General features: G+C 44.2%; 1 protein-coding gene across 1 annotated transcript in view; it reads left to right on the top strand.

The window, feature by feature from the left end:
- Positions 1-27,871, top strand: part of LOC139761640 (alkaline phosphatase-like) — a 656,491-nt gene that overhangs the window by 15,972 nt on the left and 612,648 nt on the right. The window contains exon 3 of the mRNA XM_071685927.1: positions 1,308-1,395. The gene's annotated coding sequence lies outside the window, so the exon portion shown is untranslated. The remainder of the gene's footprint in view (positions 1-1,307; positions 1,396-27,871) is intronic.

Genomic DNA, 27,871 nt, shown 5'->3' with positions numbered 1-27,871 from the left:
TTTGTTTCACTATTCTTTTTTCCCTTAAACTTGAGGAGCAAATTGAAAAACTCGAAATATGAGATTACCTAATGCAAGTGCATCATTTTCTTTCGATTCTTTAAAGTATTCCCGACAGCCTTTTGTCCTGTGAACTTTGGATGATCCTTGGCATGAACAGGTGATCATCCAATATCTTGTCTCTTGATATACTGTAGAGCGTCACATACATCTTATACCGTGAGATGTTCTTGTACCAGAGTTTCGTATTTTCAACGGTATATAACTTTGGCCTCAGTGACGGAACGTTGGAAATGGTCATGCTGCATCCTCCTTGGTTCATGACCCATGCGCAGTCATTGCTCGACAGTATTCCTATCGATGTGATCAAGGTCCAGCATTCACATGACAGCCTGTGTTACAATACATGGCCCGGGGAGACACTACAGAGGAGCACCTCCACTGACAAAATACTAGTCATTTTTGTCTGCAGATATTTCTATTCCTCCCCATCCAAACTGCATTGGTAAATATTGGTTTGTTTGCTCTTTGCATGAGCCCTGATGAGTCAAAAAGAGATGATGGTTGATTGCAGAGTTGAAATGGGAAAACTTTTTCAAAGCTGTCTGCAGGCGTCATTTGTAGCTTTGATAGACCCTGAAACAGAAACTTAGGGATGAGTTTGAAATAAAAAAAAAATATGCGGAGATTTTTTGAACATTTTATGTCGAGTATCTCGTCTCGCAGGCTGGTAACTTTTATACTAGGAAGATTCTTATACCAAACCTTTTTTAATTCTGTCCATAGTGAGTGAGAGATTTCGCTCGGTCCTCCATCACCAGTCTTGCTGGGTAAGATGGCTCGTTGCTTCACGGGTTCCTCTCCAGCATTTGAATATCCATCAAAGAGATTGATGATGTTTTTTATGATCTCTTTTTTTTTTTTTTTTATTTCCTCCGGTTTGATTCACCTCTTTGTGTTGGTGTCTGGGAACGGGTTCCATACCGGCGAACTCTTGCATGGCTCTGTGGGTTTTACTCACACCTGCCGCTGCCACCACTTAACTCCTCTATCATCTCGTTTATCTTTTTTTTTTCTTCTTCGGTCGGAATTCATAAGTTTTAAACGTGTTTTCACAACCGAATGTCTTATTTCTATATGTACTATCATTGTGGCGTTTTGTCAATGAAATCATCTTTTGTTTATTGTTGTTCTGATTACTTTCATTGGTGATATGATTTACATTTGCAGTACACTAGCCATGTGCATGACATTAACAGTATTGTTGCACGGAGCAGTTTTCATCAAACTCTACTTTCTGTTTACAGATGATCAACTGGACAGCCCTGACCCCCACCCACCCCACTGTGCTGACACCCCAGCGCTCCCTCTACTGGTGTTAGCCTGAATATACAGGTCAGTGCTCTCACGTCATTTAATTCACCGAATTCTCATAGAAAATCTGTCTTTTTTCTGTGTATCTGTTGTAAGCTTGTGTGTACGGTACGCTACAGCAACGTATCTTAGTTGGTAAGTGTCTTGTGAGGTGTGAAATGTTGACTTTCACATCCTTAAAATCCTAAGGAGAGAAAAGGTTTTAGTGATTAGTTTATTTGCTTTGATCTGCGCCGAATGTCTTGAGGGAATACATCCAACCAGCAGGACTTGGTTTGGCAGAATAGATCACAGGGTACGCGTGCACAACTTTGAAGTTTTTTGCAACAGTTTGTGGTGTGTCATGAAATGTAATCAAGAAGAAATCCAGAGCCATGATTTTTGGATAATTTTTTTTTTTTTTTTTTTTTTGCAAAGAAACTGCAGGTCGGTTAGATACAAATCTCGTATCACAGACTCGATATCGTGTTTTAGGCGAAACTAGGAACCGTGATAGATGGATGTACTTGGTTTGTCTTGAGGAACAACATGGCTCGAACTAGGCTGTTGGGGGCGATGCTGCTGCTTTGTAGGTCAACAACTTGGTCAGCACAATGACTGCTGTAACTTGTTGGTTACCGACCCTGCTGGTTCTGCGTAGTTCTTACCAAGATGAATTATGCTGGGGAGCACGTTGCCCACATCTGTGAGTCAGTAAAGCAATCAGTAGCGTGATTCCCTTGGGGTATCTGTCCAGTTTTGCTACATTTGTTAGAACTGATCCTATTATAGCAGGTATCACACAAGCCTTGGTGACAAAGTGACTTTCTGTGAGAGAAATCTGGCAGTGTGTGGCCACTGGGAGCCCGGGAGCTACCAGCTGCACAAACGTGTTTCTATCCGTCCTTAAGTCAGAGTTGATTTAGACTGAATTTGGGTGGAAAAGTACCCTTTAACTAATGGGGGTAGATGGGTGTGCGTAGCGGAAATGTGTGAGGGGGGAAAGGAAACTCTATAATGAGGAAGAGTGTCGGGACCCGAACCAACTTGTCATTTCTTTTGACGGGGTGAGGAGATCGAGGTGCGAGGGAATATTAAAATGAGGATGGCGCAGATCCTGGAGCTGTTGAAGCGCTTTTACGACTCTCCAAAAAAGGGATGAGGGTATCTCTGTCCCATCCCCTCCGGCCAAGTTATTTCTCGCTCGGCTGACCGAGGGGGTTTGACGGGTAGGTAAGAGGGGAGTTGGGTATGTGGTCGACGTAGGGTTTTCCAGGTCCCGCCACAGCCTCCAGGGGAAAGACTCAGAGCCACGCATACTTCCCTCATTACTGGCAGGTAGACTGCTGCTGCTCGTCGTCACATGCGAATGAATGAGGTGTGAAATTCAGGGGGGGAACGATCATTATGAGGGGATGTATAGGTGAGGAACTTACTTCATGAGAAAATGAATGAGGCGTACGATTTTAAGGGAGCAACGGACGCTGAGAGATTGGATTAAATGTAGGCTCTGAGGTGAGGAATGACCAGGGAAGGAATGGATGAATTGTAGAATATATACAAAAAGAACGCTCACGCTCGCTGTCAAACACTGACAAAGAGGTGCAGGATGATACGAGTCTCCTGCAGCAGAAAAGATATATATTCAAAATTTTATGATTCCCATAAATTCAGATGGAACTTGGAATGTAGCGTGTATGACACAACCTTCGGTGACTTCTTTCATTAACCTTTGTGTATGTGTGTGTGTGTGTGTGTGTGTGTGTGTGTGTGTGTGTGTGCGTGTTTAATGCCTTTCTTTTAGACTCGCATCGTGGCAAACCTGGCCGTCCAGGTTAGACTCTCAATGGAAGATAAAAAAAGATGCATAAGTAACAGAGATGATAGTTTTAAATGTGGGAGACTTGTCGTGTAGAAGGTCGCACGGAAGTCATGAAGGAGTGAAGAGTTCCTAAAGTTCTGAGGATCAGAAGAGAAACAGACAACGCAAGGCCCTTCCTGCTGGTGTTGGCCTCGGAAACACGGTCACCGTGGGACGCAGTAGCGTACAGGAAGACTTGCATGATCCAGCTAATGGTAGAGAAGTCTGCAAGCAGCCATCCCGAGGTAACATGTAAAGGAAGAGGAAAGAATGAACAAACATGGCGGAGTGATGAAAGTGGGTCAAGTTTTAGTGTCAGATTAAGGGGATAAGATCTGCTTTTATCTTGATTCCGTTGATTTAGGCTGTAAAGCAAGACCCTCCCAAATATTGGAACAGTACTCCACGCGATGATGAGTCAGTCACTTATATGACTGAAGCGACTGGTGTCATTAGAATCATGTCTGGTATCTCATGATGTCTGGCAGCTGGGTGGGAGGTCACAGGTGTTGACCTGCGGCTGCAGACATGACCCGACGTGCTGATGACCTTTCTTAATGGGTTGGAGAAGTGATGATGTCCATCAGGTGTAACAATGAGTCTTGAGTGTTACCACCTCCTGTACATCCCTGGTGTCAGTGTTACCACCTCCTGTACACCCCTGGTGTCAGTGTTACCACCTCCTGTACATCCCCTGGTGTCAGTGTTACCACCTCCTGCACACCCCTGGTGTCAGTGTTACCACCTCCTGCACACCCCTGGTGTCAGTGTTACCACCTCCTGTACACTCCTGGTGTTAGTGTTACCACCACCTGCACACCCCTGGTGTCAGTGTTACCACCACCTGTACACCCCTGGTGTCAGTGTTACCACCTCCTGTACACCCCTGGTGTCAGTGTTACCACCTCCTGTACACCCCTGGTGTCAGTGTTACCACCTCCTGTACATCCCTGGTGTCAGTGTTACCACCACCTGTACACCCCTGGTGTCAGTGTTACCACCACCTGTACACCCCTGGTGTCACTGTTACCACCTCCTACATGCTCAAGCCCCACATGGTCTCCCAAGCATTGTTACCACCCGTGCAGTGCTCGTGCTGGCCCCACCTCCACCTCTAGCTAGGTGTTCACACCACCAGTGTTGCCAGAGCTTCCTCCTACCCTCACTTAACCCCTCCCCCCCCCCCCCTTCCCCTTCAGCACCAACCTGCTGGTTGTCAACAACCTCTGCTGACCGCACGATTCGCCTGCAAGCGGCAGCGGCGCCGCCGGCGGCTCGTATGTTGACGCATGCAGTAGTGAGCCCATTTAGCTAATTGATGACGAGGATGGTTGGACGGTGATTAATTGCCGCCACGCTTTACCGTGTGTATGACGGTGTCGGGGCTGCCAGCGTTGGCACAAGGACCTTGACCACGTATCCCACCGCGGGATCTACCCGAAGCCCGGGACTGCACATGGGACCCCAGGGAACAAGGTGAACATTTCCCCATGTGCGAGTGTCCTGCTGGACCTGGGCTGACGTAGCCCTACCCAACAGTTGTGACACCAGCTGTGACATGGTGGTGTAGTGGGGTGTGAGCAAGGGCATGTCCCCAGCTGGTCACTCTTTCTTGGACAGTTGGCCTTTGTAGAATGGTTGGGCGTGGCGCCCTGGCTGGAAGTTGTTTGTTGGATGCGCCGTTACAGTGTGTTTTTCTGTGTTTGTTTTGGGGAACTGAATTACAATACGTAGTTTCAGATTTTCTTTTTTTATCTAAAGCTTACGTTACATGCTTTCTGTACAGTAGCAAAAAAAGATTGCCAGTACTTAAAGAATAATGTTTGGAAACAGTATGCTAATATTTTTTTTTTTTTTCAAGCAACTACTCATAGTTTTCACATAAATCTTCATGATTAATTGATGCTAATGTAAACAATGGTTGACCATTCGTGATTTGTTTTCTTTGATAGAGAAGTTGGCTAATGATTATCTATGATTTAAGTCGATTTATAATGTTATCTTTCTACGTTAAAGTCTGTAAGAATGTATATGATAACCGCAGCAGTAAATGACCAAATGTGCTTTCCTGTTCTCTATTAAAATTTCCTCCTGGAAAGTTGGGGACATCTTGTAGATAAGATAGATATCCGGGACTCATTGCAGCACTGAAAAAAGAAAAAAAAAAATTTGGTACGCTCCTCCTTAAATCTGGGACTGATTTGGAAAATCCTTGACGGTTGGTCAGTAGGTGCTGGAGAGGACCAGAGCTGAGGAATATCGTGTTGGATGTGTAACTGGAAGCAAGGGAGGGACGTGTTCCCTGCTGGGACTGTTCTCTTGAATACGTGGCTGCAGGGAAGACCTGGGCGTGTCCTAACCTGGAGGCATCCCTGTGGAAGCAGAGGAGTAGTAGGGACGGTAGTCTTGTCCTCAGCGGGACACAAGGTTGCAGGGAAGGGGACAGGATTATCTTCAGCTACGACTGTTGATCACATAGCTTCAGGAGCTGTGCTCGGGTGCCTCAACAAGGGACTGCCGGGCACAAGGCTATATGGACGCTGTATATACCTCCTGTGAGGCAGGGGTGTTGATACCCCAGGCCAATTAAAACTGGAGTTTTATACATAAAAAAAAAGATGCATGTTTTGCTCTCAGAACTGTTAGTTTCGCCTGTCACTGAAGATTTCCCGCTGAAAAATTGTCTGTTTTACTCTGTAGGATTTTAGGTGTCGCATTGCGAGTTTATAGGTTTTTTTTTCGTACAATATCTAATGTTTACATTGGAATATTTTGGGTTACTATCCTAGAAGTCAGTAGGATTTGTCCCAGAGAATCATATATTTTTTCCCCCGAGATAAAGCATGAAAAATGAGTACGCTGATCCAGCTCGACAAGTATTATATAAAAGATTTTCGTGGACGCCTCTGTTGACTTGTATATATCCACACACACACAAAAAAAGATCTTTCTCAGAAATTTACGAGAATGTTTGTTTACCCACATTTATGGCGCCTCACCTAAGATATACATCTGCCGTGTTGCAAAAGAATGAGTTTTGCAGAGAGGGACCCGCAGAGTGATGTTGCATTGCGTGCGTCTTACTACATCAGTTGGCATTTGTGGCAGTCTTGGCACGGTAGTCACACGTAGTAAAGCGTAAGGCCATGATCAGAGCCATGAGAACGACTTTTAGTTACGTATGTTCAAAGCTGCTGTTGTGGGTATCTCATGATGACCTAAGGATTACCAGAGTAACGTGTTACAGACGTATCTCCGTGGGTGGGGGGGTAATGTTGTACCGGGAAACGTGCCGCTCATCTCCATATTTTCCGACAGTAAACTTCGTAAACAATATATAGTTGAGGTGTGCTCCTCCGTCAGCCATGACAGTATTTCATCTCGACTTTCTCTTATAGTTTTATACGGTTTTTATTCCTCGTGCATATTTATGATGAATGTGATATTCTCCACAGTATGCTTCGGCCCCCACATACCAAATAGCGGGGTATAAATTGTTATGGTTCTTTCCATTTTCTTCTGGTCCGCATCCACGTCAGCTGAACTCCTTCATCAAGATCCATGAACTTCAAGGGTGACTTGCCCCTGCGGCTAGAGACAAGGCTTATTGATTTCGGGGTTAAAAGGTTAAAGGTCCAAAGTCTTCATGGCCTGAGAGGCGCACTATATTCTATTCATGATACAGTTCTTCAATCATACTTTGACGCTTTTGCATGTTGCTCTTAGGAATATGAGAACAGGTTCGTCTAGTGTGTCGGAGTGTGGTGTTAACTAAGACCTGTCTTGAATAGGACCTGTGTCACAACCATCATAAGACTTGCACATAACAAATGAGAGACCCAAGCCGGAAACTCCCCATCCTGTCTTGCTGATGCTGACTTTATATGATCGGATGATGCTCAGAGCGCACCGGCCGGACACGAAGACACACACACACACGAGCTTCTGGGATTCGAAGCAAATGTACATATGATGATGCATCACATGATTAGTTGTGCCTTCTTGCGTCTGCACTGGATATTTTAGCCAAGTTTTATTCATATATTTACACACACACACACACACACACACATACACTAGCACACACACACACACACACACACAATGTAGTGTGGTGTGGTGGTTAGCGTCGCGATAGATCTCCCTAGGGCTTCAAGCAGAGTTTCAGCCACCAGTTTGCTGGAAGCCGCAGTTAAAGACAAGAAAGCTGGAATGGCAGACTGAGAGGCAATGCAGATACCGGTAGCACTCAGACACCACAACATTGCGTCGATGATGCGCTCTGTATCGCGAATGAACGAAAACAAGCGAAGTTAGGAAGTATTCATGAAGTTTTCTAATGACAGCGTCTCTTTTCACAAGGTTGAGAGCGTTTTACAAACATAATTTGACGATGGCTTTATTAATTATTCATCCATTATGTGCCGCTGCTTCACAGCCCAGTGAGATGCCACAGCCATATTGCTTTGGACTCAAACAAATGCTTAGCTCGCTGTTGACAGCTGGTGAAGGCTGTGTTGCCAACGGCAATGGGTGTATTACCGCCATCTTTAAAGTGCTCGGGGGGGAAACACCGTAGGTGGGTGGTGGAATGTTTCTGACGAGGTGTTGGTTGACGCACTGGGTCATTTGGCATAGAAAGTTATTGGCGACCGGACTTAAGAGTAGTTTAACCGTTTCCTCAGTGTGTTGGGGGGGTCTTGCACCTGTGAAATCCCCTGTTGACCTAGACGGGAAGGATGAGGTTGCTCCATAGTCCTTATATTTTCAAGGAACTAAAGTTTGCTAGGCGAAAAACATTCTGTAAGGGAGTCATCACAGTCGCCTAGTGCAACATGGGTTTGGATAAACTTTGAATTATCATGAAGAAAGTTTCATCCATTCTAATGCCACGATCAGTCTCGCTCTTCACCATACACACCTGGGAGCAAACCTCCACCGATCCAGCCGAAGGAAAAATAAGTTGGCATGTATAGACTGAAGTCCACGCAGGTGCCAATTTTGTATCAACGAAATCCAATAGAGACTTGTTCCTCCCTGTGTTGGTGGAAGTGGACAGAGGTTGTTTGTGTATTCTGAGTCATTAGATTTCCTCTCTCTCTCTCTCTCTCTCTCTCTCTCTCTCTCTCTCTCTCTCTCAAAGCAAATACCACCTTCACACGCCCCTTCAGTATTGATGATATTCGTTTTCTTTACCCGTATGTGTTCCTGATGAGAGAACACGACCATAAAGGCAAGGATGATGATTCACCAGCACTCGATTATGGTGTTGTCCTGTACTTACAACAGTTATGGACCAGAACGTTGCCTTGGTGAGCACCTCCTCGCCCTACAGGGTAGTTGTCCTTCCGAATTTGTATTCACAGTACACCTGCGAAGTGTGGGCTAAACCCTGTCATGACGCTTGCCGGTACAACAGAGGTCCTGGTCCATGACCTAACCAGAGCAGTGCCGTATGTCACTCAGAGGCATCCCTCAGAGTATTGTGTGTTACGGAGGGAACCTGTTCATGGCACGGGTCGTAGTGTTATCATTGGTGCTCTGGTTTACTGCTGTACAACTTGGTACATCACACTGTGAGTGTGTGACCAACTTAGAACATCCCACTGTGAGTATGTGTACAACGTAGTACATCCCACTGAGTGTGTGTACAAGCTAAACCTTATAGTACAGTGAAAAACGTACGTCACTCATCCCACCTAGGACTGTAGCCACGACAGGACAGAATTTCAAAACTGTTGTTTTGATTTGACGGAACTAAAGGATTATATCTCCTCAAGCACCTCGCGCTTGTATTGCCTCTGTCAACAATGCCCACTGGGGCTGTTGTCTCAGGAAATATAGATAAACACAAAGTTTTACAATGCTACACAACAGAAGAGCAACCGATGCTTCTGACCAGTGGTGCAACATTGCAAGTTACATTTGTAGTGCACACTGTTGCTTTTTTTTTCAAACCATTGTTTACAACGTTTGTGAGAGTAACAACCAATCAGTTTCCTGGTTCTCTTGTTCGATTTTAATTAATGAATTGTCAACCCATGTAAAAAGATACGTGATAAAGGTCCCGTAACCAAATATAGTGAGGTCAAAGAGGAAAGTATGTAGTCTGTGTCGGAGGCCACAGAGAATCATCTCTGTGATGACCACCTGTAAGGTAGACGTACTACTACACACGGTCTCCTCCTGACATTTAAAGACGTCACTCGCTCGCATGGTGTCTGGGTGATGTTAGAAAACTATTCTTGAGTGCATTTAGAGTTTGTTCATAGGGTTACTCAAGACCACAGCATCCCTAGAATATTTCGTTAGATGCACTGACAGTTATTGACCAAGACAGAGATGGCGATCTGATGTGAGATGATCCCTCCTGTTACTTCCATACTACAGTGCTCCCTGCTACGTCTTGCCTGTGTCACCAGATTGCTCTTGAAAATTACAATGTAATCTCAGTTGGTCAGAAATAGTAACACAAGGGTCTGTAATGGGATTGTCATCACCTGCACGTTGGTATGATGTTGGGAGAGGATCTGGTGGTACCGGCGCTGGTGCTACGCACCACAATGTGTGTGAAGTACGACAAGACCATCATCAGAGTGAGTACTGAAGGAACAGAGAAGCAATGGCAGGCGCGAGGGACAGACTATAGCAGGAAGACCACGAAACTACTAAGAGAGAAAAAAAGAAGAAACCAGAGAAGTTAAAAAGAATAAGAAAGTGATCATGACAATTTGGGCCTATCATTCTCTGGACACATGTATTCCAACATCAGTGGTAGCAGAAGAAAAAGTTTCAGACGACCTGAAGGATAATGAGGGTTGAACTTCTGAAGTGTTTTCCTTTATCAAACTTTTATGAGACTCGTTAAGGTACTGTACCATAATTGTTAAGGGAGATGTAAAAGTTGTTGTTGTTGTTGTTGTTGTTGTTGTGGCCTCAGGATCCTTTTGTAGGAACCGCACGGGTCTCGGTCGGTCTGGTATATTCCCCAAGTGGGTGATGGTTGATGGTTTTCTAGCTGTCTTCTCCCCCACCCCAGCAACTTCCAATAGGGCCTCTGTGGGTGATGATCACACACACCAACGTCGTGTTTGACAAAGCAAAAAGATCAGCACTTGTTCTTGTATGAATATGTGACCCACATTAAACAACAGCTGCTACGTATGGAAATACTGGCATTCCAAATTAGGAATGTTGAAGTGTGGGCCAGACCCAACACGCTGCTCCTGACATCTCTCTTGTTAATACTTACCTGTTAGTTAGCATTTTCCTTTCATAGTCTTTTTTTTTCTCTCTCTCTCTTTCTTTCAACGCCTTCCTACACACATTTTCTAACCTTTGTTTTAAGACTATCCATTCTTGCTTCCCTGTTTCTGTATTCAAGGCCTGGTGTCCGTGAGGACTTTTGGCCGGGAAAACTAAAACATTTTATAATAAAAGGCGCAACTTTAATCTTCCTTGATTACAAAGGTCAGGCAGGTGTACGGAACGTTCACCTTGAACATTACCATCAACTTTATTGTGAAGGAGTTTGTTGGACTTTTATAAATGTTCAGATTCTAAAGGTGTATTCAACACATATGTTCTCAAAACGTCAACCAGTAAAAAAAAATCTTCATTGCGCTGGTGTGTATCATCGTGAATATATATATATATATATATATATATATATATATATATATATATATATATATATATATATATATATATTATAGTCACTTTTTCATAGACTTTTCACTTTCACATAACAAGAGGTGAGGAACAAGATGCAGTGGCACACCAGTGTGTTGTCTCTGCCCGTTACACAAGTAAAGTTTATTCTGCACTGTGTGGGGAAATAAGAGCACAGGGAGTGTCCCTCGTCTTATTTTTCTCGTAGTTCTGGAGTTCATATGCAGAAGAAAAGAAAACGTGTGCGCACAGAATTCCATTGAGGAAAGGTGTGAGCATCTTACGTGAGAGGGAGGATATGATAGCCGTATCATGGAGATTGAACTGTGTTTTGATGACAAGTAGTCTGGCAGGGAATTGAGCATGTGGGATCCAGGGTAGTCGACCGCTGATAGACTGTGCTCAGTCAGGGTGACGACCATGAAAGTGGCGATATCCACTGGGAGACGGGAGGCTTGCCAGACACCAAGGAGGGACAGACAGTCTCATGGATGGAGTCTGGAATGATGATAAGAATTTGAGGATGTTTGAATGAATCTGGAGTTTTCACCAGATGCTGCAGAGAAAGACAGAGAAGTGAGTAAACTGGAATTATTACCAGATGTTGCAGAGAAAGACAGAGAAGTGAGTAAACGGGAAATGGTAACGGTATATGGAAGCACAAGTCTTGTCGTAGCCACTGCAGTAGAAGGGAGCGTCACGTCACGTTACGTTTCTCGGCTATATTCAGAAGCGGGCCAGTGTGACGGCCGAAGATAGAGGTCTCAAGAGTAAACTCCCGGCGTCCTTTTGAAGTTCCCGCTATTCTGAGGAAGTTTACTTCCCATGAGCCACCTTACACGGAGAGCAGCACCAGGAAGGACGCGTTCACCAGAGTGAACTTGGTCGACGCGACGTCCAGGATCTCTGAAATACTGGCAAGTGAAGCAACAATGAGAGTACATCTTGTATATTCTCGGTTTTGGAGAGTGAAGCATATTTCACCCACACACACACACACACACACACACACACACACACACACACACACACACACACACACACCAGGCTAAGTGGCGGAATAAAACATAGATATTTCTTTGCGCAACCCGGCCTATCGATTTGACTCGTGACATTTATATATTACCCAATATTCTTTCTCTCTGAAATTTGGTCGAGGACGGGAGGAATCGCGGCAGATTTTTCTTAATGTGATAACTTTCTGGAAGCATGACGGACCGTGAGTCCTGAGACTCGCACTCAGATGTAACAATCAGGTTATCTGTTGCGCTTCTTAAGACTTCCAGTTTCGTAAAGTTTTCTGGCACTGTAAGTCATGATGCCTCTTGCTTGTATATATATATATATATATATATATATATATATATATATATATATATATATATATATATATATATATATGTATTTTTCATACTATTCGCCATTTCCCGCGATAGCGAGGTAGCGTTAAGAACAGAGGACTGGGCCTTTGAGGGAATATCCTCACCTGGCCCCCTTCTCTGTTCCTTCTCTTGGAAAAATAACAAAAAAAAAACGAGAGGGGAGGATTTCCAGCCCCCAGCTCCCTCCCCTTTTAGTCGCCTTCTACGACACGCAGGGAATACGTGGGAAGTATTCTTTCTCCCCTATCCCCTATATATATATATATATATATATATATATATATATATATATATATATATATATATATATATATGTATGTATATGTATATGCGCGAACTAGGTGTGGGGATTCCCGGTAAGCAATTTGCCTCATAATTACAAGAACAATGTGAGCCATTGTGTGGCAGGCACCGCTAATTAAACAGGTCCATTGGCCCCCGCCAACTTTGCCCCGTACCTGCCGGCCGAGCCGAGCCTCGCTCTCGCCACCTATCGAATACTTGAACTCCCGAACACAACTTTTTTAATTTACTGCAAACTTTGGGACAATCGACTTTCCTGGCTTGAACCGGGCTCGAATTTGGCCGACAATGATGCTGATGAAAGGTTCTCAACAGCAAGAATTAGAAACTTTCCTCAATCTCGGGGAAAATCAGTTCTGTTGACCATAGTTAAATTTTCTTTTTGGCGGAGTAAAATACTTGAGCGACAACGTCTTCAAATTCTTGTAGTGCTTCAGATTTGGCTGCAACACTTTGGTTATTTCATAACTGATTTCGTGAAAGGAACAGAAGCGTCAGGCGTTCGTCCACTCTCGTGGTGAAGGTTAAAGAAATGGAAATGATTTATGGCTGGGTCTCATGTGAAAGAAATCACGAGTGTTTATTGCTATATAACAAATGACTTGAAGGTCAAACCTTCATTTCGATTTGACGAAATATGAAGTTCAACTGTTGACCTTTGAAATGAAATAGTAATGAATTGTGTTTTCATGGTATGAAAACAGAAACATATGCTTAATTCCTCTTCTGGATTAGTATTATGAGATTTGATAGAGTTTTAAATCAATCAATTAGAATGGTTTTAACATGAAAATTTATATGACTTCATGCAGACACTATATATGTGTGATGGATAAATGGATAACGTGCGTTTCAGATGGACAGTACAGTATGAGAACAGGTGTTATTTGAGTCATGTAAGCAGACATTCATACATACCCATGAGTCATAAGTTAACAAACAAGAGGTTGTCCATATATTGGCAGAATGTTAATTCATAATGTTAATGCAGAGTTGATTTATGATATTAGTATACACTTTAAGAACAATAGCGGTAATGTATGTTTGAATACTTCCCGATACGTAGTTTAGTAAAATTAGGTGGTATACAAGATGTATGAGATGAATATGAGAGTAATTTAAAGAGAGCAAATGTCACAGGAAAACATGTGTTATGTTTATTGATAAGGAACTCGTTCATTCTCGATACATATGCGCGTCAAGAGCTGCAGAAACCTAACTAGTATGTGCAGGTGTGGCAGCCCTCGCCTGTATATGCAGGTGTGGTAACCCCACTAGTACGTGCAGGTGTGGTAGCTCTTACCTGTATATGCAGGTGTGGCAGCCCCACTAATATGTGTAGGTGTGGCAGCCCCACTAGTATGTGTAGGTGTGGCAGCCCCACTAGTATGTGTAGGTGTTGCAGCCCTCACCAGTATGTGTAGATGTGGCAGCCCTCACCAGTATGTGCAGGTGTGGTAGCCCCACTCGTATGTGCAGGTGTGGTAGCCCCACTAGTATGTGCAGATGTGGTAGCCCCACTAGTATGTGCAGGTGTGGTTACCCTCACCGGTATGTGCAGGTGTGGTAGCCCACTAGTATGTGCAGGTATGGTAGCCCCACTAGTATGTGCAGGTGTGGTAGCCCCACTCGTATGTGCAGGTGTGGTAGCCCCACTCGTATGTGCAGGTGTGGTTACCCTCACCGGTATGTGCAGGTGTGGTAGCCCCACTAGTATGTGCAGATGTGGTAGCCCCACTAGTATGTGCAGGTGTGGTAGCCTCACTTGTATGTGCAGTTGTGGCAGCCTTCGCCGGTATGTGTGTGTGTGTCTGTATGTAGCGTTCCACACCAGTATGTGTGTGTGTGTCTGTATGTGGCATTCCACACCAGTATGCGTCGGTCGTTTTCCTATATCAGTTTTTTGGATGCCATTTGAAATATACATTATTTTCGTGAACGATTTATAGCAGGAGTTAGGGTAGCCTTCAGGTAAACTCTTCCTTGGGGTACATCGAATATTTCCATTCAGAAAAGTTATACAGGAATTTCGTAGCAGTTTCAGATACTTTGGCAACATTCCAGTAAGAAAGGTGTTCAGATAACCGAAAGTTTTAATGCTTATTCATAAGACATCGGTGAAGATGATGATGATGATGATGATGATCAACTGTGTATGTTTTTACTTTTTTATGTGGGTAGGGAACTTTACACTCGAGTGATCCCGCCTCTTATCCTTGCATTTCCATCCAACAGGTTTTTGAACTTTCTAATCCTTTCACTTACTCCCTCTTCCCTTAACTTATTCCATGTGTTCACACCTCTGAGGATATGCCTGTTCAGATCCCTAACTACACTTCACTAACCCAAAGTCTGGTTATTTGCCCTCGTCCTGGACTATCGTCTAATTTCAAAAAGTCTTCAGTTCTGACACCGTCGTGGGCTGTTAGTGGTTTTGTATGTGGTTATCGTGTCTTTCGTTATTCTTATTCTAATTTAGTCCAAAGTGAGTAGATGGAGGATTCACCCTCTCTCTTCGTAGCTTATTCTTCTCAGATCAAGTGCCATCCTCTCTGTCTTTCTTTTACATCCTTTCCATTAGTCTTCCGTGACTCTAATTGAGAGACCGGACTTTAGCGGCACATTCCAACTTGGGTTCATCATAGGTTGGTTTATCTTCCTTGATATGTCGCATCCCACGTACTTAAAAGGGAGATCTGAAGCTGACTAGAATATAAAGTTTGCCTCCCTTCATGACGCTGCTCATGTGATGGTCAGGAGAAGACCTCTGCATGATGTCAGCTGCACGTCCCCTTCCCAGAACGACTCGTGTTGTGTGTGTCCTCCAGGTACCATACCGTCTGGCCACTTGAAACCCCTTCTCAACTTCGTGTGTGTGTGTGTGTGTGTGAAAGAGAGAGAGAGAGAGAGAGAGAGAGAGAGAGAGAGAGAGAGAGAGAGAGAGAGAGAGAGAGAGAGAGAGAGAGAAGCATAGCTGCATTCATACACGAAAGCTACTGTAATTCATCGTAAGCACGCGTCTGTACCTGTAATCTCAGATTACAAGCAAGTTGAAAAACTGAGGAAGCGGTTCACTTATGGAAGTTTTATGAATTTTTCCCTTTATGTTTCATGTATTGGAGAGTAATGAATCTTATCTTTATTATTTTTCTTTTACTGCATGTTCCACTAACAATTCGTGTGTGATTTCACTCCTGAAATTTGGATATGAACTGTGCTGTTGGCTATAGTTTCTGAGAACAACAATATTTTGTTGAGCAATAAACTGGTGTTGTGATTTATTTTCTATGGTACGTAAGGTAGTTGTAGTCTTCATTGATGCTCATGTTTATATAATTAACTAAATGTTATTGTCGTTGGTCATGAGAATCAATCTCATAGCAGCATAATGACATAGGAAATGATATGTGCAATTATCTCTCGATTCTAACTGTGGCCTCTTGGATGATACGTTGTGTGTGTCGCTAACATGTGGCAGACTGGCACTGCGGACTGGCCTCCGTAGGACGTAGACTGCTGCTGGACTTAGTAGTAGTGGGTCGGGTCGTTCTTCTAGTTCATGGAGGAGATGAGAGGTGCTTCCTTTGCTCTCGGTTAATGCTAACATCGAAGTATTTCGTGTAATCGACTTGCGTGACTTGTAGGAACGTACCCCTCTCTTTTTTCTCTGCATGATAGTTTTCCTTTAGTTTATAAGCTGTGTATCAAGGCAATATTAAACGACAAAAGGGTATTGAATTTTACCGGTCGTAAGTGAGAGAGTATTTACCTTCTTCATACAATGAGTTTCTGTGATGGAATTTCTTGATTTATTGATACAAGATTTCCCTCTGATACGTCTTGATCTTGCGAACTGTAATTCTTAGTTCATGTTGTATTTGAAATGCCAGAGGTGTTCATCGTTATTGTAAATTCCGGAAGTTTAAGAGGATGGGTTTGGATGGAAGAACCTCAGACAGTGGCAGATTAATATTAACACGTGTTTTACCTGCAGGATTCAGAGATTTTCGTACACATGCTGTAAAATTAAGAACATTACACACACTGTGTTTGTGTTTCCACTACGGGCATGACGCAGGCCCCACTCTGTAAAGAACATGAAGGAATGCCTTACAATAAGAATTCTTATCAAGGCAGCTGTCGCAAACTTCTGAGTTTTATGGTTCGATGCAACGCTTCATCTTGCCGGAGAAATTTAGAGATAATGTCTTTGGTTGTACCATAATGAAGTTTTTCAGTTTACATGAAAATTTACGAACAACATAAAATGTCAATAGCATTTTACGTGTTAGGAACCACGAGTAAGTCGAGTTGGTTGATGTCCAGGAGGGAAGGTGGGTTATGCCAGCCTCCACTACAGTTTTCTCTACATGTCTGACTTCATCTTTGTCAGATTACTACCCGTGAAGTTATTATCCGATGATTGTAGTGTCTTAAAACATTTTGACTCGAGTTATTGTACCTGTATTCTCAAACCTTAAGAAGTCAAACGCGTCATGGGTCAGTAACCCAAACGCCATCACCTCTGACATCTTTTGACTCCCGGGCTTTTCAGACATATGTAATGTACCAACATTCCGCTTCCTAACGCACAAACACACATCACAGATCTCTGTCTTATCGTGAGCATAACGCGACTGAACTAAAATAAAATTGTGGATTTTTCGCTCTACGCGATGTTCTGAGGTCTTAAAAATGTCGACATTTAATGAACTAGCCATGAAAATATATGAAAAACCTTAAAATAAAACGAATCACTTCATAGTAGAATTGTGTTTTTATTGTATCATTAATTTGCAATCTCATCCCTTCTGACGTGATGAATCGTTGGCCATATTGTAAGGTGTAGTTAATGATGATAGGGTATGGACGTGAAGAAGACGCCACAGGTGTAGACTAGGTTGCCACAGGTAACTGCTGCCAGACCTGACCTGACCTACGTTTGTGTGCACGCTGAACGAAGATGATGTATTTCGCTGATTACAGAGAGAGAGAGAGAGAGAGAGAGAGAGAGAGAGAGAGAGAGAGAGAGAGAGAGAGAGAGAGAGTCATGTTAATTGTGCGCGACTTAAAAACTCGGACAACTTTGTATTTAACAAGTGAGTGGAACATGATCTTATCAAGTGTCGGACAGCGGCTGTCTTTTCCTCTAACCAATTACATTTATGTTTGTGTACAGTATGTTGTTATTTGTGTTTTGCCCAGGGGCGCCCCTTTCCCGTAAAAAGAATTCTCCTTTGTTTTATATGTGCAACAATTCATTTTATTTGTCTGTATATTATTCTGTTTACATGTTCAGCGAGCACATTTCTAAAGCATTCTTTCATTTGTTTCGCTTTTTTCAGTATGAAATGAAATCCAGTTATTTCTATTCTATTCTTACTTTTGTGTGCAGCCAGAGCTAACTAGGAACCAGCGTTAACTAGCAGCCAGCTTTAACTAGCAGGCAGGGATCTAGCAACCAGAGCTAACTGGTAGTGTCTTTGTTTTCCCTGACATATCTGGAAAACGTGAGAGATCTAATCTAAAGTGACATGTACACGAGACCACAAACGTTGTATTGTCACATTCGTCGTCTGTAACTAAGTTACGGCAGGTACTACACCACTAGCAACAACAGAGGCACCATCATATCCTACAGTTGTAACTGCTGTGGACAATTAGAAATAGTGAACAACAGTAGCAGAGGCAGAAGGAACAGCAACTTTAATGCAAGGAAGAATATCTCAAGTATCGGTAGAAGCGATTATAGTAGCAATGGTCTACACTGCAGCAATAGAGGTGACAGCAGCAGCAGCGGCCAACATAGCAACTATACAGTACGAGTGACAGCAGCAGCAGCGGCCAACATAGCAACTATACAGTACGAGTGACAACAGCAGCAGCGGCCAACATAGCAACTATACAGTGACAACAGCAGCAGCAGCAGTGGTGGTGGCAGGAGCAGTGTTAGCAGTAGTTTAATGAGCTTCCGTCAACACAGGTAAAAACTGTCTTGCCCCGAGTAGTAGTTATGATACTGGTAATATGTTCCTGGATGCTGTCTGGTGACATTGCTCTTGTCAAATCTCCCACTTTTTTCTTTCTTTGTAATGAATATATATACAAGTATTAGTGTGTATCATATACGAGCCTCAAACTGCGTCGGCTGTGGGCTCCACTATTCAGCCAACACACTCTGTGTTTTTCTTTCCCTCTGTAAAGAGGAAGAACAAACATGGCAGGAGGCGTGACTCCCTCAGGCAGTCGTGGCAGTGTTGCCTCAACACTTGCATGTTTCACAAGGTTTAACTATGAAGCTGGACACCAAAACTCCCCAGGTCGTGCCTCTCACTACAAGCTCGAGGCCTCGCTGGCAATACTCGATGATAGGTGAGCACAGGGTAAAGTACACGTCCTCCAGTGTTGTCGATGATGTCAACTTCAACGTTGGGAAGGTCTCTCTCGAGTCAGGCACCACCGCTCGTGCACCGTGCAATGTTGGGAGAGAGTCTGGTCTGTTGTGAGGCTACCACGGTAATATTCCTGCCTTGTTTTTGTTTACATGTTGAGTGTACAATGCAAGATGATGCCCCCGCACTTGGTCCTGGTGGATCACGTCATCCCAGTCTTCGTTACTGGAGCAACAAAGGAAAGCCTCTAGCACTGTAATACGATCGTCCTCTGAGAGATACACAATATCCTGAGGTTTCAGGTTCAAGTTTGTGTGGTGGGAAGAGCAGCGTGGAAGTCGTCCACCGCTGCCGTTCTCCTGTTGGCTGCAGGTGGCGACTATCATCGTCCGTCACAACAGCGACCAAACTTGTGCCTGACGAAAATATCAAGCATTATGACGAGGTTAATGTGGGCCCGGCCCCGCCCCCCGTGCAGGGGATTACAGCTGGCGTGTTGGGAGGACGACACACCTTCGACCCCAACATTAAACATGGCCTCCGCCAGCGCTGAGGCTTGATGTTCCCAGCAGCCGACCAACACAGCGGCTGTGACTGACGCTCGTCCCGCCACCGTGTGAATGACCGCTGACAACACCTTAATGTGAAACTACTTCTTAGGAAGAATATATATATATATATGGTTGCATTACGTGCTAACTATAACAGGAAGACTAAGGAGGGTGTGGTTAGTGGGAGGATAGGAAACCATCAGAGTTGGTGAGGAAGGATGTGAGTATATGGTAGACGTATGGAAAAATATTGACATGGGGAGGTGGTGGTAGGTTGTGCGTCGACATCTGCTAGATCGCTGGCAGTTACATGGCTCTAATTTTATATAGATTTCTGTACAAGAGTCGTCAGGTAATCTAGATCATCGGATTCAGTATACTTCTCAAAAGAGATGCTGACGTTTTCCTTTACAGAAACAGTACAAGACTAGTAGATGGAGAGCGGGAGAGATAGAGGACACAAAGGGAGAAATATTAACACACGCACACAATAGCACGTTCAAGCGTCTGAACAAATGAAAATAGATTTGTTTCTTTCTGTGACACAGACTCTTCAGCCTCAAGCCTTTTATGATCATTCACCAAGTAATTTTCCTCCTGTATATATGAGAGCAATATTACCTCTTAACATCCTTGACCCCCTGTCTCTCCTCCACGTATCCCAGACTTTATACACTTATCTATCGTTGTATATGCTCGTCTACCATTCCTTGCCTATGCGCAGTCAACGACGTAAATAGGTTCCCCTTTTCGTCTCTATATTAAAGGGAAAAGTTGAAAACCATTGGCACTTGATTCACTAGGAACAGTTGGCAAGCCTGGTGAGGCCTGGCAGCGCTGGTCGTCGCTCGGCCAAACTTCTTACAGTGATAGAGATTTAAACATTTTCTGGCTTCGGAGAATTTTAGGATGCTTCAGTCCAGTGTTCGATACGTCTGGCATGATGGAACTTGTTATTGGTATTTACCAGTGCTTACGAGAAGACCTGCTTTGCAGGTGTACTAAGTGGAACAAATCGTATGTTAAACAATGACTGGTTGGCTGTTTGCATTATGTCTTCACGAATACATGCGACCACACCGCTCTTGGCATGATTACAGGTACATAGTCCTGCCTACATAGGCCAGCTTATCCTCGTTTACGTAAGCTATCCTTTCCCGACCTTGGACGCCTACCAACCTATCCAACCTATACACGCCTACCTATCCCAACCTATACACGCCTACCTATCCCTGCCTCTCTAAGGTAACTCATTTCCGTCTCTCTACACTTACTAGTTCCTGTCTGTTTCCGCCCCAACTGCCCCTTCCCAAGTAGGATTTGGTAAACATTTACGTATCAGTGTTTCATTGTGTTGACATACGCTTCTGTTCCAACAGACTCCTAGTCTGTGGACATACTCGGAGTTCTCAACGCTCTTGATATTCATGTTAGCATGTTCCCTTGAAATTGCTGTTGTTAGTGGCTATTAGGTATTATTTACGCTTGCCAGTGTAACAAACATGGGTGTGTTTTCATGTAGCAGTTAGATGCCAGGAATAGTTTGGCAACCGGAGTCCCCGTCGCATCTTGTACCAGTAAAAAAGCCCTCGTCACTGAACAGTGATAAACATAATTTACGAGAAATATCTGAGTGAACAGAAATAGACGTGTGTTCACCTGGTGGGAAGGGGGCTAGATGAGGGGTGAAGGGCGAGGTAGAGGGTGGATAGTAGGAGGAGGGAGAGAGGTGGTGAGAGGAGAAGGGAGTGAATGAGTGGCAAGGAGAGAGAGAGAGAGAGAGAGAGAGAGAGAGAGAGAGAGAGAGAGAGAGTAGGAGATGGGAGGATTAAGAAAGTAGAAGGCAGGAGGAGGAAGACAGTGAGTGGTAGGAGGGAGAGGGAGAGAGAGAGAGGGTGCTGTGAGTGGGAGGGAGGGAGGGAAGGAGTGCTCGGGCAAGGCGGTGGGGCACCGTGTTGATCGTGGTAGCTGTATCAAACTAAAAGCGGTAAAAACCTCTTCTCTTCACGTGTGGCGTGGGTTGCTCACCCCTGGCTGTGACCCTCATGTTCCTCTCTCTCTCTCTCTCTCTCTCTCTCTCTCTCTCTCTCTCTCTCTCTCTCTCTCTCTCTCTGTGTGTGTGTGTGTGTGTGTGTGTGTGTGTGTGTGTGGCGTTGGAGTGTGTTCCTCCTCGTACAAGGTCTCCCCTCAACACCGTACCTTGCTGGTGGCATCATCCCAAGATCTCTATCACTCTGCCTCCTGACCTATACTCTCTTTTTTTCCCCCCCCTCCCTCAGGTGTCTCTCCCTCCTGCTCAAAGCTGTCTGTATACTTTACGACGTACGACGTTTTTACATGTGTAGTTGTCGGTTCCTCTTGGCTCTGGCAGCGCCCCCCTGCGGCGTCAAATGAGGTTTGTTGGTTCGCACGTGTACCTGTCTATTCTCACACATGTCACCCACAAAGTGCCCGAGGAGCAGTACTTTGTCTAGGCTTCTCTATTGTGTGCACAAGTAATGGAGCGATCTTTTGTCCACATAGTCAGCGGGGACGAATAACTGGCACAGTAAAGACAAGATAATCGTTCTCTCGAACTTTACAACTGTCTGTAACCTGACAGTGAACACTAGTGTTACCAGTCTTTGGTGTGTGCGTGTGTGTGTGTGGTTTTTGAAGTAATTATAACCAGGTGTCTGTATATCACGATGTGGCTGGGGTGGTAATTCGCTAAAGTAGTTGACATTTCTATCTATTCCATTATATCTTGAGACATCACTCACAAAGGAGTTAATGAAAAAGAAAGGTGGTGAGGCATCCCGCTGACACCCACTCGTCCATGGCCGAGGGTGCTGTGTTGTCAACTTGCTGGCTGTACCAACTCTTAACATTATCATATTTACCTCGAGAGTCTGACTGTTGATATGAACGTCACAGTCAGTCTGTTAGTTGACCTTCTCTGTAAAATTACTTACCTTCAGTTTGGTCACATGAAATACACTGTGAAGCCATTCATAGCATACCCTGCACACTCTCTCTAACCACTTACCTGAACACCACAGTGGCTCTTTGCCGAATACCAAATCTGAACATCGTGCCCCAAGCGTTGTACCCCAGAGCTATCCAAAGTCTGTTGACTTGTATGGTTACAGTCATGCCTCTTACTTGATCGAAGCAGTTAGTCTTGAGATCAGTTTAACCTCAGACCTCCTGTGGTCTGGCCAGTTGTTTGACCATTGTGATCTGGTTGTGGACGTGGGAATGGTGACACAAATATATCCTATCAACTTAAACTTCCCGGCAACCTTTCCTTGGCACGTTACGAGTGCTCATAAGAAATCGTCCAAAAGTTTCCACAAGATCTCGTTGGAGACAGGAGCAGCGACAGTGTTATGTGTTAGAAGCAGGAGCGGCGACAGCGTTGTGTTGGGAAGAATTCTCACCAACTCAAGAGTGAAGAATTTAGAACCCGCGATGTTTCTGTTGTCTCTTTGCTGACTCTAGTTAGTTTAATGGGATGGTTTTGATTCACGAGTCATATGTAGAATGCCGTATAACACAACACAGCAGGTTTTGTGTAGCCAAACGTAAAACCTTAACATCCCAGAGTATAGCACGGCTACAAATCTGACACTTCAGATTACTTGGATAGTAGTGTGAAAGGTGTGTCAAAAGTAGAACGTAATAATCCTTGCATATGAAGATATTTATCCCTAGGGACAAGGGAGGAAGAACTTTTTCCTCGAGGGCTCAGTCATGTGTTCCTAATGCTGGCTAACTGAGGAAGGAAAACACGAGCATGTAAAGACATGAAGATCCTACGGTTCCCACGAATACTTCCTGTGGAGAAGCGTTCTTGGAGAGTTTGCGGTGAGAACAGAAATCCTTGGCTTTTGTACATTTTGCCGTCTTGATTGTACATCCATGTTAGATACGGAATTAAAGGCACAATTTTGCAACTCCTGTTACTTGTTGTATTGATATGGGCCACTATTCTCGTTAGCTGTCTGCCTGTGACAGAGGTGTAGACTCGTGATACGCAACTGCCTGCTGCTTCCCGTAGTTCCTTTGTGGAGATCTGACACACGAGGGATGACCAGTGTGATATTTCCTCGTACAGCAAAACTGTGGAATTATCTGACCTCTTTTGCCTTTCCCTCATCCTAAAACCTGTCCACCTTTAAGAGGCAGTTCCACAGTCACATGACCTCGCATTAATGATTTGTATATTTCTTTTTTTTTCTCATTATTTTACATTTTAATCGGGAAAGGCCTCATCTGGGGCACGCTTTTGTCCGTATTGTGTCGTCACTACAGAAAACTTGATATGTACACCGATTGAAGTGTAGACTTGCACTTAAACATGAATTGCACACACACATTTAAACGACGATGAGTGTTTTTAAATGTGTATTTGAATGCAGTTACGTACATAACTTTAATGGTCATGTAAACTGTGTATAGTCACTGATACGTGTTATAGGATATGCAAAGTTCATGCAAACTCAAGCAACCAGCTTTATTTTGTGCACTTAATGCCACATAATTGTGTCCTGCATTATCATAATTTTTGCCTTTTTTCAACACGGTAAACATTTTCTTGCAGTTTTCTTTCGGAGAAACAGTCTTGGACCTAAAGTCTCAATCATTATCGTTGCTGATTCGTAAACTGTTGTTTTCTTGAGGGAGTCACAGTGCAGTATGTGATGCCCGAGCCTCTGTCTCTGATCACCTCCCGGTGTGGTGATCAATACCGTCCGGATTTCATGTTCACTGAACGTCATACTTTTGCGACATCATTCGCTTTCTTAATGGATAACCCAGACAATAATCCCACGACCTAGTGCTGCGTTACTGCCCCGTTTATTCTCGTCCTGAGCGCTCGGAGACGCACTTACCACTAGAAATAAGTATCCAAATCCTGGGCCAAGGTGTACATAAATCATGGAAGTGGCCGTAGGACCAGCCTAATGGAGCAATGCTCCGTGGCTCCAGCATCACGACTCGTCTTCCTGAAGTATCGGCTGGCTCGTAACCCAGGCAGCCACCGTGTGCCCCTCCAGGCACTGCTCTTGATACTTCCTGGCTTTATGTACTGTCTCTCCTCCTCCTCCTCCTCCTCCACTGACGCATACGCTCTAAACTGGTTATCTTAGACTCGAGTGCTGAAACCCTGTACTACATCCCAGCACAACCCTCCAGCATCAGACACCTTCCTAGCTCCGGGACCCAGCACCAGGCCTCCAGCACCAGACCCCAGTGCCCCAGTAGCACCATGTCACGTCACCCAGTGCACTTAGATCGGTTCTTTTTGTTCAGTACGAAACATTGTTGAGATAGAGAAAGGAAACTGGAACAAACATGCCAGGCGTTATCAAGGCGGGAATGTCTCACACGACATTATCAGCTGAACGGAAATGGAATTATGTATATACCCAGATAATGGTGTACTTTAAGTCACGAGATATTACTGCAACAATGGCTGCATAACTTTCATTCTGATCATACCCGCCTGTGCCTGCTCCGTAGGGTATTATCCCTCGTCCCCGAGTTGCAGTTTGGCGCCACAGACACATCGGGCCCGTGAGCCGGTTGTGACCGCTAGGTGAACAACATCGTAAATAACTTTTGATATGCAGGTCAAGACTTGTTACAGTAACCATGTCTTTATTGTGTGTATTTTCTCAATATGTTTCCAGGCAGCCTTTGTTGCGTTCTTATTTTCTAAATATTTTTTCATTTTCTCTGTTAATTGTCATTTCTCATTATGTCGTATTTTTTTTATTATCAGTATTATTATTATATTATTTTCAGTATCGTTATGACTGCAATTATTATTATTATTATTATTATTATTATTATTATTATTATTATTATTATTATTCCCTGTGTGTCGTAGAAGGCGACTAAAAGGTAAGGGAGCGGGGGGCTGGAAATCCTCCCCTCTCGTTTTTTTTTTTAATTTTCCAAAAGAGGGGACAGAGAAGGGGGCCAGGTGAGGATATTCCCTCGAAGGTCCAGTCCTCTGTTCTTAACGCTACCTCACTAATGCGGGAAATGGCGAATAGTATAAAAAAAAGAATTATTATTATTATTATTATTATAAATAGTATTGATAGAAGTAGCAGAAGTACTATTGGTAGCACAGTAATAGTAGTAGCATTAGTTATCCAAGCGAGTATTGTTTCAGCGAGACATAAAGCGTATACACAATACGTCTTGCCGTTTCTTACTTCGAGGAGGAACACAGCCTAACATGCAACATGCGCTGTAGCAACAAGAACTGTCAGGGTTGAGCAGAGATCAGCCAGCCATCAGTCGTTCATCGTCATAAGCGCCCCAGGGTAATCATGTCCCGCATGTTGCCTATCACTTCACCTCTCGCATGGAACTTTGTAAAAGGCGTGAGTCTTGCCCATGTGTATAACTCCCGATTGTCGGCAATATTTGTGTGTCATTTGCTAGTGCTTACTGTTGCATCGCTGTGGCAAAGGAAGTCCGAGCTGGTTGTGAGACACTGTCGCGGGGAAAAGTTTGTAGGACGCGCCTGGAGCGTTGAATCTCGGGACGACGTGCCAGGTTGAAGCAGCACAGAACCCTTTGTTTCTGCTGGTCGACACAGACGTGTCTCAGGGCCTTTTGTTTGGGGGACTGTATGTTCCTCAGTGAGTCCTTCTCATGAGTTATTGAGTCACTTTATCACGGCTTACAACGCCTGGCTCACAGAATGAGAGTCCACATCATCAGAGATGCACAATTGGAGGCCTTCATAAGGTACGCCTCTACGGATGGTAAAGAATGGAACGCTAACTGCCTCGTCAGTTGAGAGCACCTCCTAAATGCTCTCATGTACCTGAACCTAAGCTGAATCACTCTGGAAGAAAAGGTGTTTATGAAGGAGATTTCATAAGACATAATTTGCTCTATTAATTGTACAGGTTCATGGTACAGGGATATTGCCACAAAACTGTGCAAAGCTTCTGGTACGGTGCTGTTTCATGGGGGAGTATCAGTCAAACATCCAACAGACAAGTGTTTCGCTCCAGCATCGTCGACCTGTGTTTCACCTCAGCCTTCACCAGCAAGGCTTGCTCCATCATCAGTGTCGTGTGAGCATCACCCTGCCACTCTTCCCTGGCAAGGCACACTTCATCACCAGTGTCGTGTGAGCATCACCCTGCCACTTTACTCTCGCCAGGATCATCTTTAAATTAAAGCACAACAATCCACCCCAGCAGTTAAGTCTGCCTCGTTTCTCCTCTTTCTCTTAATTTACCAAGTGTAATGTGGCGCCGCTAGTCCAGAGTGGCTGCTGTACATTATAATGTATTATCTCGAAAGTTATTTCTTACACGTAACGTATCTATTCATATAACAGGAGCCTTCTTTTGCATGTAGTTACGGTCTATGATGGATGAAGACCGTCGTCATACGAGTTCGTCTTGAGACAGTGGCAATCGTAGACAAGGATAGGTTTCTAAGTTTGTAGAAGGCACTTTACGGCAGTCCGCCTATCGCACACGAGAGGGAGTCCTCAAGTTTATGTAACATACTGTGAGTTCATAAGTGTACTCAGTGGTTATATAAATAGCCACTGGCAGCTGGCCTGGGTCTTCATTTACCTCTCACGACAGGAAGAGAGATTAGTGGCCTCCAAACTCGTGGGGGCCGCCAAGCTTCTGTAAACACCAGTCTGGAGCTCCAAACTTTTATGCGAGGAAGGAGGGAGGGAGAGAAGTGAGGGAGGGTAGAGAGGAGGAAAGGAAGAGTTCTTGGGTGAGGGAGGAGGAAGGAAAAGGTTTGAGGCTGCTTGGGAAAGAAGAAAGATTTTGGGAAGAACTTGATAAGGGGGAGAGCAAGCAAGAGCTTGAGGAGAGAGTTGTGGGAAGTGAGGGAGAAATGCTCGTGGGAAGGAGGAGGCGCAAAGGTTGTTTAAGGAGAGACAGAACTGGAGGAAAAGGAGAGAACGAAGGTTTGGTGTAGAGGGAGACTGGTTAGCTAGACATCCTCCATACTTTGTAAGAATGTCTCCGTTCCGTAATGATATCTATTGTTCCATAAGGTAAGACATTGCAGCTTCTCTTGTTTTGGGCCGCGTTCTGTTCTGAGCCGTTGTGGTGTCAGAGGGCGTGATGTTACTGCCATCTTCCGCCAGGTGGAGGTACCAACCTGTGACCTACCTGTATCATGCATACTGCTGTGCTTACATGTATCATTTTTTTTTCTATGATTACCCTGGTGATATCAACCCAGGACCTTTCTAAATGTCCCTGCAACCCAAGGTTGTTCTGCTTCCAGTAGCAGGGAAATGTGTACTTCTTTGGATAGAAAAGCTCTTTTTTAAAGAGACTTGTACTGTCATTGATATTGCCTAGCCTG

Source organism: Panulirus ornatus, chromosome 41 (genome assembly GCF_036320965.1).
Source record: "Panulirus ornatus isolate Po-2019 chromosome 41, ASM3632096v1, whole genome shotgun sequence".
Classification (NCBI taxonomy): domain Eukaryota; kingdom Metazoa; phylum Arthropoda; class Malacostraca; order Decapoda; family Palinuridae; genus Panulirus; species Panulirus ornatus.
This window is presented reverse-complemented; position numbering and strand designations above follow the sequence as displayed.